Raw genomic sequence first — 14,524 nt, 5'->3', positions numbered from 1 at the left:
AAAGATATGATGCAAGTTGTTGGTATTATGCAAAGGTGAAGAGGACTTCTGAAGTCTGAGAATATGGAGAAGGGGGAAAGAAATTGAATGGAGGATTCACTGATGAAAGTGAGGTCACTTTATCCTAGCAGCTGGATAGTGCCATAATCAATGGAAAAAAAACAGAATGTAAACAATGAATGAATGAATATGGTTAATAGAACCAGAATCCAATGAAGACAAAACCCCGGATGCTAAGGAAAGGTAATTTTGAGTAAAAGTAAACAAACAAACAAAACCTTAGAGCTGGAATAACAACAAAAAGATCTTATGACTTCTGTAATCATAAATAACATTGAAAACAATAACTCAGTCTGGGATTGGAATATAATCAAGTATAAAATAAGAACTTTGGTAAAATAAATTAATACAAATAATAACAACTACTATTTATTAAGCACTTAGTGTATTCTAGCACTAAGATTCTACATAGATTTTTCTGAAACTTGTAATTTGGACATGGGAATTCTCTGAGCCATTGCTAATCTGATTAAAGTGACCAAAGGATTATAAAAAAGGCAGCAATCTGAATCATTGCAAGGAACTAAACAAACCTAGCAAGAAACTCTGTTCTGTAATATCTTTGAGGACAAGAGGGTGAAATTTTGAACTCTACTAAATCTTCGATATAGAATCTTCTGCCAAATTAAGCAGTTAATTCACCTAATGGTATTTTCCACAAAATCAAATCCATTTCTTCTCAGATCAACTGTATCAGCAATTAAAAACAAAAACAAACCAGCTTAAGGTCTGAGAAGATACTAAGATACAAGGGCAATTGTCCTACTCGATTTGGATGCAAATAAAAGCCCTGAATAAGAGATTCTTTTGCAAGGTTTAATTGAAAAAACAAACAAACAAAAACAATAGACAGTAACATGAAATATTTTTTAAAATTCTAAAACATAAGGATAGAAGTTAGCACTAAAAAGATAAAGGGCTTCCCTGGTGGCACAGTGGTTGGGAGTCCGCCTGCAGATGCAGGGGACGCAGGTTCCTGCCCCGGTCCGGGAGGATCCCACGTGCCACAGAGCGGCTGGGCCAGTGGGCCATGGCCACTGAGCCTGCGCGTCCGGAGCCTGTGCTCCGCAACGGGAGAGGCCACAGCACTGAGAGGCCCGCGTACCACACACACACAAAAAAAAAAGATAAAGAAAGAATATACTGTATTTAACACAAATAAACAACCAAATATTATTTATTTTAGGAAATAAATCATAGAAGACATCAGCTTTTTGCCCTTAGTAAAATACATAAGTACCATGAGACAAAAATTTAAACATAAGGTGAAAATATAGCACACGGAGGTAAAAAGAGGTAGGACAGGTAGATATAAAGAGGTAACAGAAACATACTAGGAGAAAATCTGTAACAAAATATAAATAGGAATGTATCTACACAGGGAGAAAGCATCCATGCACATTCAAGAGCAACTCCTTTGAGAAAAAAATTAAATAAATTTGTATGAATATAAACATATATGTGTGCATATATATAGTTAGACACATACATATATACATATGATTATTTCCATAGATGTTGAAAAGACATTTGATAAATTCAAAGCCATTCTTTATTTTAAAGCAATCTATAAAGTAGGAATAGGAAAAAATATATATAAACATCCAAACTCAGTGTTATGTTTCATGGAAAAGTTAATACAATCATTCTCACTAAAAATAGAAAAATGACAAGAAAGGCCACACTCACTACCATTATTTAATACTGTCCTAGATTTAGCCATTGCACATAGAGAATGAAATATGATGTATAAAATTGAAAAGGTGATGAAGATGTCACTATGTATTGATTAAATCCCTGAAAACCCTTGAAAATCAAGTGTAAAAATTACTGACAGCAAGATAATTCAGTGAAACAATGGAATACAACTTTAATATGAAGAAATCAATATCTTGTATATTTAGAAAGAAGAGAGAATATATACTACTTTCAATGGCAATAACTACAAATAATAATAATAAAATACCTTGGATAAACTCACTAAGAAGTATATAGAACTTTATTAGACATTTTTTAAAAACTATGAACACCCAGAGTTGAACATATGTTTTTCTATAGGTTCACTTCTTCCTAAATTGGTCTGTAAGTGAAATACTACCCTAAGAAAATACCAAGAGAATTTTTAAAGATAGAAAAGCTGTAATTTCTTACAGAAAATTAAACAGAAAAATTCTTTGAAAACTCAGAAGGAGGGGAAAGAGGAAAAGGAGAAACAGAAGACTACTAATGGGAATCAGCCTTTCCATCAAAAAAATATAATGTATAAGGATGGCCTTGGGTTCCTGACACCCTTGTGAAATATATAGCATGGGTTTCTAGATCTCTTCCCCCAAAATCAACCTGAGAAAAATATAAATATGAAAGGGGAACACAGGAGAAGACTCTTCATTCAACCATTATTTTATATCTTACATTGCTGTTTCAATCTTACCCTTTAAACGGAATCAACTGAATCAGGATCCAGGTGACTAAAACAAAAAAATTAAATGGGCAGCAACTGACCAAGTCACTAATTTCCCCAAGGTTTAATTAGGGTAAAGTAAAAACCTGTAAAGCACAGATATATATTGCCTTGAGCCCAAAGATCTACAATATCATAACTCACTAAAGAATAAGGAACTTCTTTTAGTTCCACATACCCTCTTCCTTAAACCTGCAAAAGTAGTCTGACAGGATTGCCAAGAGTGTGAGTTCTCTTTCTGTTCTGTCATTTATTATTTTCAATTTTTAATTTTAAAAAAAACACCTTATTTTACAATCACATAGCTAACAATGCAAACAAAGACTATATTTAACCTTTTTCTCTTCAGCAATGTCTGTTCTATGAAGTAGAGAGAAGAATCATGACACAGGCCTCTGATCTCAAAGAACTCAAATTCTAATAGAAGCAACAAAAATTGACATTAAAAGTTTAGAAGACAATATGAGACAATATCTAAGAGCTGAGTTGTGCGATATAAGGTTATAATGGAACCCTATTGTGAACAACAAGAAGACTAAGGACATTTTTTTTTAAAGTGACTAGTGTCATTCAAATTATCAGTTCCAACAATAATCAGCCTTTCAAAACAAGAACTCAAACCCTGAGCTAGCTGTACCTCCTCTCTCTTGGAGATAATATATCTGGGGTTCTAACACATCATTATTGCCCATTTATTTTACTGTTATTTTGTATAGTACACATAATTTCTGACAGTACTTAAGATGGTTGCCATAGCAGAATAAGTCTTTGGAAATGTCTTACAGGCTTAGCCCTAAGAATCATCAGGTCAGCAAAACCACAATGAGACAATGTGATACCTAGCCATGAGGATGGCTGTTATTACATAAGTAAGTAAGTAGGAAGTAAATAAATAAACAAATGTTGGGAAGGATGTGGAGACACTGGAACATTTATGTATTACTAGTGGGATTATAAAATTCCATAGTCACTGTGAAAGATACTGTGGCGATTCTACAAAAACGTAAACAGAATTACCTTATGATCCAGCAATTCTACTTCTAGGTATATACTCCAAAGAAATTAAAGCAGGGACTTGACCAAATATCTGTATACCAATTCTCACAGCAGCATTATTAATAATAGTCAAAAGTTGGAAGCAAGCAAAGTGTCCATGGATAGATGAATGGATAAACAAGATGTGATATATACATACAATGGGATATTATTCAGCTTTAAAAAATAAGTAATTTCTGACTCGTGCTGCAACATGGATGACCTTGAAGACATTAGGTTAAGTGAAATAATACAGTTACAAAAAGACAAATACTGTGTGATTCCATTTATATGAAATACCTAGAGTAGTCAAATTGGTAAAGACAGAAAGTAGATGGTAGTTTCCAGGGCTAGAGCAAAGGGGGAATGGGGAGTTGTTTAATGAACATAGAATTTCAGTTTCACAAGATGAAAAGAGCTTTGGAGATTGGTTGTATAAACAATGTGAATGTCCTTAATATCACAGAACTGTACACTTCAGTGTTTAAAATGGTAAATTTGATGTATGTACAATTTATCACAATAAAAAATAGAGTCAACAGGCTAAAAGCTTTACGAACAATATCAAGTGACAACTTCTCTAAACAGACCATGGAGAAATAAGGCCACTTACCTGGCTCCCACTTTTATAGTCCCTTGGGTGGGTCCTGTTGTTTTTCTGTCTCCTTCACATCTGTGTCTTAAACCACTACTCCCTAGCTCCACCACTCACAACAGATCACTTTGAATTTGGGGTAACAGAGAGTCCTGCTGTATTCAGCCCACTTTGGGGATGTTCTCTCATCTTACCCCCCCGCCTTTTTTTTTTTTTTTTTTTTTTTTTTGCTGTACGCGGGCCTCTCACTATTGTGGCCTCTCCCGTTGCGGAGTACAGGCTCTGGATGCACAGGCTCAGCGGCCACAGCTCACGGGCCCAGCCGCTCCACGGCATGTGGGGTCTTCCCGTACCAGGGCATGAACCCCAGTATTTAATTGATTAAATAAGGGAAAATAGCTCTCCCAGCTTTCTACATCATAAAGCCAAATCTGTAATTTATTCTTAACAGTAAGCTTAATCTAAGCATTTTTTTTAAGTTTACTTAGTGAAAGTTGCAGAAGTTGAGAACAGAATGGTTAATACCTGAGCCTTAACACTAAGTCCATCCTTACAGATTCCTGAGGATGACCACCTGGAAGCAGGGTAGAGCAGACAGCCTGCAGGTTAGGGATGGCTGACTGTCTGATGGCAGGTGACCCTCCTTCCCCTTTTGTGTAGGGAAGGGATGCTGAGACTAAGCAGGGAGGGGAAGAGAGGAAAGCAGTCAGGTCTGAAATGAAGACCACATGGAAAAAATAACCAGATGGGCAGCTGTGTCACAGCCAGAAAGTGCACAGGAAACTGAAACTATAAAACAATACAGGGCCTCCCTGGTGGCGCAGTGGTTGAGAGTCCGCCTGCCGATGCAGGGGATACGGGTTCGTGCCCCGGTCTGGGAGGATCCCATATGCCGCGGAGCGGCTGGGCCCGTGAGCCATGGCCGCTGAGCCTGCGCATCCGGAGCCTGTGCTCCGCAACGGGAGAGGCCACAACAGTGAGAGGCCCGCGTACGGCAAAAAAAAAAAAAAAAAAAAAAAAAAAATACAAAATCATCAATTTAAAAAATTCATTAAGGTTAAATTGAGACTCAGCTATCAACAAAATGCAGGAACTAAGAGAAGGTTCTAGGGTTGACCGAGAAAATTGAGGGGATTGGATCTATTGAGGAAAGGACCCTTTGAGGAAGTTCTCTAAGTTTCTCTCTTAACCTGAAACAAGCTTTCTTCTATTCCTCGCATGTCATTAGAGTCCTGATCAGATGACACTTCTGGAGCAGTAAAAACTCCAAACAGTAATTCTCATTTTCCACAGTCACTTGGAAACATGGTTTAATAGTCTTTTTCTTCTTTCATTTTCTAATGCTAACTAAAATAAAATGAAGTAAAATAAAATAAAAAACAAACTCTGGGAGGCAAATTTTTCCTGATGGGAAATAAATGATAGAAATGTTTCATATGTTTGAGCTTTTGAAAAACTAAATATAACAAGAAACTAATATTGTGTTTAGCAGTATGACTCTGAAATCACACCGTCTGGGTCCAAATCCTAGCTCTATCCCTCACTAGGAGCTTGTGGCTTTTTATAATTGACTCATCTTCTCTGGTCTTCAGTTTCCCTGTTTATAAAATAGTGATAATAGTGCCAACATTATAAGATTATTATGAGGATAAATTGAGCAAATATATGTGAAACACTTAAAATAGTACCAGGTAGATTAAAAGGACCAGGTAAGTATTTGGTATTAGAAAACGTTAGAAAAGAAAAACAATTAGAACTTCAAAAGAAGGAAAGAAAGAAGGAAGGAAGGAAGGAAGGAAGGAAGGAAGGAAGGAAGGAAGGAAGGGAGGGAGGGAGGGAGGGAGGGAGGGGGAGGAGATGATTATTGTCTTGGGTGTTCCATTGATTAATTTACATATTAAAGCAAATAAATAAATAATGTATAATTACAACAGGAGGATGGAAGAGGAACAGGTAGTTATATAAGTGAATTAAATGCTTATTGAAACAGAAAACAAACAGTTATTAACTAAATTTGGTAAATATCAAATATGTGGAGGTAATACTAAAAGAAACAGCTAAAATAATTGAAAGTCTGGAGAGGGAAACTTAATGGTAAGAAAGTATTATTTGATATTTTAATGTATCACTTTGATAAATTTTATATGTATATATATATGCATACACATATATACACAAATTTTAACTGTACTTGAGAAATACAAGTGTTTAAACAGGTAGAATCACACTAAAATTTGGTTTGCTATATTATAGTGCATAAGTTGTATAAATTTTTAAAGCCTAGAAACAGAGACATCTGGTTTAAAGTATCCTAAGACATTATGCCCTAAATTGTTTTTAAAAGCAGCTAACTGGAAAACAATCTAAATGTTAAACACTTTGGCTTGGCTAGCAAAGTCACATCATGGTCAATTTCCATTGGTATGTGGGCTTGTTACCACTGCTTCCTAGCTGCTTCTGCCCAATGAAAACTGGTAATAAGGTTGAAAATTTTCTCTATTTCTTGTAAGAAACAACATGTGGAAATTATTCCCCTCTCTTAAACAGTAGACAGAAAGGGTCACTTCATAGCCACATCCCTCTTCAACAGTTGGAAAGAGAGCACAGAGATCAGCCTACTATTTCACTTTATTCACCAGCTACTATGTGAGATTCCTTTTCCAACATCTCTTAATTAAAGTGGCCTTTAATTTTAATTTTAATTTTTTGACATTATCTTTAAATAAAAACTTCATTTTCAGACAATGAAGTCATTTTCCATGACCCGCTTAAAAGTGAGAAAGAACTAACAGTGTGACCTTGAGCATGTTTGAATTCTCTAAACAACAATTTCCTCATTTGTGAGATGAAAGGAGGTTGAATTAGATTCCCCAGGACTGTTCTATGCCTCAGTTCTAGGATTTCTCAATTTCTGCCCAGTAGGAACATCTTTTCTTTCCAGTAACATCACGGAACCCTTCTCCATCAGGCATTATAGATGATAATGGTGCCAATGTACCCAGACGTAATTTTGTTCCCTTTTGCTCTGATGAGAATGTAAGTTTTTATCATACTTTAGAGTGAACCATTTCTGCATCCTTCCAAATAATCAAGTTACAGTACTCTAAGATACAGTCAAAGCATTATTAGAAACCATATTGCATCTCAGTTTAACTTTTAGTTCCAGTGTTAAGGAAGACTGAGAAAAGCTTCCCATTTGTGGTAGAAAAGGATAAAGTTAAAAGTGAGAAAACAAATGAAAATAAAATTAATCCAAACATTAAAAAGTTGAAAATAATAACGGTTCTTTTACTATTATTAAAAGTCACTATTACTCATAATTATTTAATAACTGAGAGCTACATCAATTTTGATTTATTCAAATTATCTAGCTGCACTAAGGAAATACTCTTCTCTGAGACAAATTCTATACATTCATATGGTCCATTCTTCATTATGTTCCTCTGTACATAATCTTAAATATTTAATGATTGCCTGGCTAGAATTTAGGAAATTTGAATTTTTAATATTTTAGAACTGACTTCATTACTATTTTTTAAGCAACATAAAGCAAGACCTTGATAATAGAATATTAGCATTTTAGTGAAAATAAAAGTCACTCAACCAATAAAAGAAATTAAAAAATCAAATTTTCAAGCAAATCACAGATCAGTGGGTCTGAGTCTCCTATTATTAATTTTACGGTAAATCTTTAAAATCTTAATTAAAAATTAAAAGGAAATTTTACTCATGTAATTACTCTCTAAGCAAATAAGTTAATTTCCCTTTTTCTAATTGCCTATCAACTGCTTCCAGTAATACTTTTCCCTATAATAATTGGCCACAAAACATCCAATTTTCTTATAAAGGATACATGCAGTCAAAACTAATGACCCTAAAATAACTTTCCAAATTTGGAAAACCCAACTCTGTAACCATTTCTCATGTTCATACCTATCTACAACATATCAATTTTTGCATGTTTTATTGGTTTTCATGTTTCTATGCAAGTGTTCTTAGTAGGAGACAAAATGGAAGTGATTTTGGTTTGAAGTTCTACATGCTAAAATTTGAATCCTGGCTCAGTATCTTATTAGCCGAAATATTATTGTAAGGAAAAAAGAAATAGGAACACCAATTTATTTAAATATTCCGTTCCCCATCTCCTGCTTTTCTGAGAACAGTAATTCATCCATATGGAAGCAAGAGGAGAAGTCATGTTTATACAAAGTGACACAGTTGTATCCTGGGGCCACAGTTCATTGGTGCAGGAAGGGTGAAAAAGGCAAATTGAGACAATCAGAGTCCTTTCCTGGAAACTGGAATTAGGACTGTGATATCAGCTGTCTATCATTCCTCAACCTTGTATTTATAGAAGCAGCCTATTTTTGCTTATCAATTCACACATATAACTCCTATTTTCTTGTGTCCTCTAAAATAATTCAATCACAAAAATGCATTAGAAAGAAGTGTGCATTTTGCTGAATACTTGTTATAAAGAAGGTGGTAAATAATATTTATTTCACACTACACACAGCAAACAAAAACTATTCAAGCAGCATTTATGATCACCAAAGCCTATCTTGTCACTTGTTTTCCTCTGGCTCTGTTTTACTCTGGGCTCTGTCTCCTGACTCATCTGCTAAATTCCTCTCTCTTCTAATGTGTAAAACAGTTCAGCTTTCTTCTAGTTTCTACTTCCAAATTACAGCTCGGAATTCAGTTCCAGGTGCATTAAAACAAGGGTATAAACACTTGCCTGGACATACTCTCTTAAGAAAATCATAGTGCCTTTGTTTATTACAAGAGCATAACCTTTAGGGTCCTCCTTCCCCTGCTTTATCAACATATGCAATGCATTTTGTAAGAAAAATTTTAGAGGATAAAATATCCATGTACCTCCATCACTTAATACAGATGAAAGGTTGCAGGGCTAAAAGGCATGACTTAATGGTACTAGATGAAGGGTCTAAGACTTTTCTTGCCTTTGTCCAAATGACACCGTGTGGTTACAGGGCAGGTGGTAAGAGGCAGTAATAGGGGGCTGGGGAAGAGACAGGAAAGGGGATCAAAGAACTGGCAACATTTTCCTTTGTCGTGACATCAGGCCACTTTAATTAAGAGATGTTGGAAAAGGAGTCTCACATAGTAGCTGGCGAATAAAAGTAAAGTAGTAGGCTGATCTCAGTGCTCTCTTTCCATAGACATATATATCTGCACTTGCCCTGTGCAAAACTTCCTCCACCCCTATTTCCCATCAAAGTTTCTCTTTTCTTGTTTTTCTCAGCACTTTCCCTTTACTGTTCTTAAAATAAGAATAAAGATGCCATTTTCCCCAAAGTTATACAATAATCAGAAAATGAAAGAAAAAGGAGATATAAGAATAGCAGATGGGAAGAAGCAAGCCTTTGCAAAACTGTTTAAAACATCTAACAGCAGCTATTCCTCACTTCATTCACGTTTCTGAACTCCTCTCTTAAATGGTGGTGCTACCACATTGATTCTAAGGAGTGTCAGCAGTTTATTCACCATTGCTTTTGTATTCTCATTGGAAATTCAGCATAGTGAACTATTGTTATTATTATTAATTTATTATTATGAAAATAGTTTGACCATGCAGACCCCCTAAAAGGGTCTAATGAGCTCCTCAAATTGCATGGACTACACTTCAATAAATGCTAACCTAGAGCTTCCCTTATCCTCCACACCTAGATATAAATGTTTGGGACATAAGCCTGATGGTTTTGTGGATAACGATCCATGACATATGCAGTCAAGATTACATAAAACTTATTTTCTTATAAGAAAATACAGATTCTAAAATCACTGCAATTTGCCTGAAAAAAAAAGTCATTTTGTTGTTTAAAATTTTCATCATATAAAGTCGTACATAGTACTATAAATGGTCTGCTAAATAATAAAAGATAATCAGTTTATATCATATTTAAGTATCTTAGGCAAGGAAAAATTACTTTTAATAACTTCTAAGGATATCACAAATAATTTATTACATCTAAAAGAAAACAAAGCATTTTGTCACATTTCAGGATCTGGTACCCACTCATTCAGTGAAAGCCTGTATGGTAAATAGCTATTTGGGAAACTCTATTCATCCTTACAACTAAAAATAATTGTTTTAATGATGTAACACTATGTTGATATTACCTACGTGGTAGGTGGCTTTTACTTTAATGCATTTTGTATGTATTGTAATTTATTTATATAAATTTGTATGTTCTTCCAGACAATAGCATAGAAACAGAATTGAGTTATTCAAGAACATTTTCAGCATCCATTTAAACATTTTTGGATGTGCTGCTGAATACTTAAATGAGGTATCTTCAAAATGGCCACAATTGTTAATAAACCAATACTACTTTCCCAATAGTGAATTTTTTCCTTAAGAATGCACAAAGACATATTTTTCTACTTCTTGACTCCATCTAAGTTTCATTGTATGAATGAATATTTAATGTACCAGAATATAATAAGTTGAATAAAATTGTCTCTACAACTAAAAGTATAAAACTTTGGCAAGAAAATTTTATCTGACTCTAGAAAACTCAATTCCCATGAAATGCAAAATTTAAAATAGTATACTCTTCTCATTTTTAAGATAATACAAGAGTTAATATGGCTTCTGTTAGTTTGTGGAATCAATATGGATACTCTGAGTTTATTGTGTGATCTCCTCAAAAAAGTTGAATACTTAGGAACACTGGACTTAGAGCCATAAGGCTTTCTCAGGACCTGGTTCCTTTGCTTTCTAAAGGTGTAATACTGAAAAGTCACTTAATCTCTCTTAATCTTAATTTTCTCATTTATAATATGTTGGTAATCTCATAGATTGAAGTTAGTTTCATATGAAATGTTTAAAAATTTAAAGCAGGGCCTCCCTGGTGGCGCAGTGGTTGAGAGTCCGCCTGCCGATGCAGGGGATACGGGTTCGTGCCCCGGTCTGGGAGGATCCCATATGCCGCGGAGCGGCTGGGCCCGTGAGCCATGGTCGCTGACCCTGCGCATCCGGAGCCTGTGCTCTGCAACGGGAGAGGCCACAACAGTGAGAGGCCCGCTTACGGCAAAAAAAAAAAAAAAAAAAAAAAAAATTTAAAGCAAATATAAATCTATGCCTATAATTAAAATAGTTAGAATCATAATAGTTATTCTTTTAATTATAATATAGCATTGAGCCATAAACTAGTTTCTATTTTAAAATTAATATATTTTGAAGAAATTATGTATGTGCTGTGGGTAATCGAAGAGAACAGGGGTGGGATAACTACAGCCTTTGGGACACATCTAGTCTGCCTCTTGCTTTCAGAAATAAAGTTTTATTGAAACATAGGCACACCCATGTCTGTGCATATTGACTGTGGCTGTTTTCATGCTACAACGGCAGAGTTGAGTAGTTGCAATGAATCATATAGCCCAGAAAACCTAAAATATTAAGAACAAGATTAATTTATCAAATCAAAATATTTCTGAAAATGTAAGTTGAAGTTATGTCTTTCACTAAAACTGTTACATTAATACTACAGTAACCAGGTCAAGCAGAACCTTGGAGAAAAGCCGAGAGACTAGAATCTTTAAGCAACTGGCAGATAATACAGCATAGTGTTTCTCAAAATTTGTCTATTCTACCAGGATCAAAATTAATTTTAACACTTGTATAAACATATTTGGATGTTGTGCTTGAGGACATTTTTTAAGTAGAAGTCAAAGGAAGCCTACAATATCTAGAACCTTGATACTCAAAGTATGGCCCATGGACCAAGTAGTATTAATATCACTTATTAACAACACTTGTTTCAAAGGCAGCATCTCAAGCTCCACACCAAACCTACTGAATCAGAACTTTCATTTAAAAAGACCCTTAGTATGCATATTAAATTGTGAAAGGCTATAATTTAAAATGTAAATATTTAGACTAAAGATCTACCTGGAGCTGTTAGGCAAAAATAAAAGGACATGAGAAACCTCAGAGAAAAGATTTCCCACAGTATTTACAAAATTAAAGATCAGGCACGAGGGGAATCCTGTCTGAAAATTTTTGATTTATTCTTCCTCTTAACTAAGATGACTTGTTTACAGAGAAATATGTGGCATATGAATTGCAACCAAAACACTGTTTTTGGAGTTTGCAACAGACCTATGCACAGAGTGATGGTGGCTACCACTCAGGTTAATTTAAGAGAATTCAGGAGAAGTTTGCATTTGGGTAAGTAGTATGAAGAGAAGAGTATCAATTATATATGTACAAAAGGTAAAGATTTTTAAGGTAGAGCAAGTAGCTTAAAGTTAATATACTTCAACAAAAGAATGGGGAAAACACTTTACCTTAGACCCAGCTTAACTTGGCAACTACTATTCTTTAGAGTTGCATCTAGCTTCTTGTATTTCTAAAGAAGTTTTATTATTAAAATTCTTTTCATTGCTCAAGGAATTTTGAAACTTTCTGCTCTCTACTTCCATCAACGTTTGCAGAATTGTTTTATTTACAAATTCAATGTATTTATTTTACCTAAAATTGGTACAGGCAGTAGTATAGTATTATTAGGAAGTTTTATTTTAAAGACCCTATCCTGATAAGGAATAACCTTACCCAGACATTTTTGATCGTTACTCTGGAATTATTCATTTACCTTGCCTTTCACATCTATATTAACTTTTCTTTGTTCCAAGAGTATTAAGTAGTTAACATTTCATAGATACACATGTCCGTACAACTAAACCAATTATAGCATCTCTATTACTGTCTGTGCAAATTTTGTTTAGAATAAAAATAAAGTATGGTAGGCTACAGCTTATATGCAATTAGTTACATAAATTAATTATACAAAACGTTAGAGAATAAACTCAGTCTTTTTCTTAAATTAACAATTTTTCTTGATTATTTTATCTACTGATTTTCAATTTAATTATATTTAAACTAGATCTTCAGTAAATTAAAGCTAGGACCAATTAATATTTCCACTTCTGGCATTGTGAATAAATATTACTTTCTGGCCAGAAGCACTGAAAAGAGAAATGATTTGAAGTCACATTTTTAATATTACTTCTGCCGCTAATTAAAGCCATTTAATTAATACTTCTAATTAAAGTCATTCATTAATATAATATAGTTTACTGGTTATTCCATTTTTCCTAACAAACTCCATTTAAATCTTAGAACTTAGAATTAACTCAAGCAAACTAGGTTGTAACTTTGGCCAGAAAAAAATTGTTTTCAATGTCAAACTACTATAGTTGTGGAAATTATAGGCACCATGGTAGAGGAAAAACTTTCCAACCAACATCTTAGGTATAACCCCAATAAAAAGAGCTAAGTAAGGTAGGACTGCTCTTTTTCAAGTTGGGGGAGGAGGCAAAGGAGGTCCATCTATAAATCACTGCAACATCCCCTCCCAGTGCCCTGCTTTGCCCTTAAAGAGCCTCTAAGAATAAAATAAGCACACCTGAGCTGATGGTGACTAATATTATCACCTGCTGGATTCTATGCATCTCCCTACTCCCAACAGCATAAAATTCCTTGGCTACAGAAAAGAGAAAATACATCTTCCCCTTGGAATGGAAAGCATGTCTATATTTAGATTTCATTATTGACTGAAAAGAAGCAATATGAATGTCACCTTCCTATTTATGGAGTAGCTTGACATGCATAAGTGTAAATTTAACCTAATTCTTTGTTGAAGGAGAATAACTAGAGGGTGGGAGAGGAGAATTACAGGTAAGAGCAAGATAAAAATAAAACCTACCCTAGTTATGTATGACAGGTGTCCTGGGTGGATCTGTGTCAAGAGAGGACTATGGCTACTCACCTGACTGTCCCAAATAAGGATGAGCAGAGCTGGGCTCTATAACTGAGAGTCCTCAAAATAAAATAGGAATATGTTTCTCATTCATATAATAACTACTTAAACGTGAATCAGCCAAGGCTACTGTGGTAGCCCTGCTGTTCTGATTTCATGGCTTTCATTTCTGGACCTAAGATGACTGTTCCATGAGCCATCACTTCTCAGCTCATGGATGAGAGGAAAGAGATAATGGAGGAAAAACAGCTTCCTTCTTAGAGAAGCTAACCCAGAAGTTCCACAAACCATTATCACTGACATCTCATCATCCAGAATATAGTTACATAGACACACATAGCTGCAAGGGAGGTCGAAAATGTCTTTAGTTTGTTACCATATGCCCAACTAAATCTCTATTATTTTAGAAAAATGTGAGTATGGATTTTGGGGGACAGAGAGCAAAATAGAGCTAGTGCTCTTTCTCCCTCTCTCACATGCGTGCGCACACACACACACACACACAGAAGAAATCAAAGTTCTAGAATTTTGAGTATTTTAATAGAGTGACCAACTTGTCCCAGTTTGTGAGAAATGTTTCCCTCG

The sequence above is a fragment of the Mesoplodon densirostris genome, chromosome 5 (assembly GCF_025265405.1).
Source record: "Mesoplodon densirostris isolate mMesDen1 chromosome 5, mMesDen1 primary haplotype, whole genome shotgun sequence".
NCBI classification, from domain to species: domain Eukaryota; kingdom Metazoa; phylum Chordata; class Mammalia; order Artiodactyla; family Ziphiidae; genus Mesoplodon; species Mesoplodon densirostris.
This window is presented reverse-complemented; position numbering follows the sequence as displayed.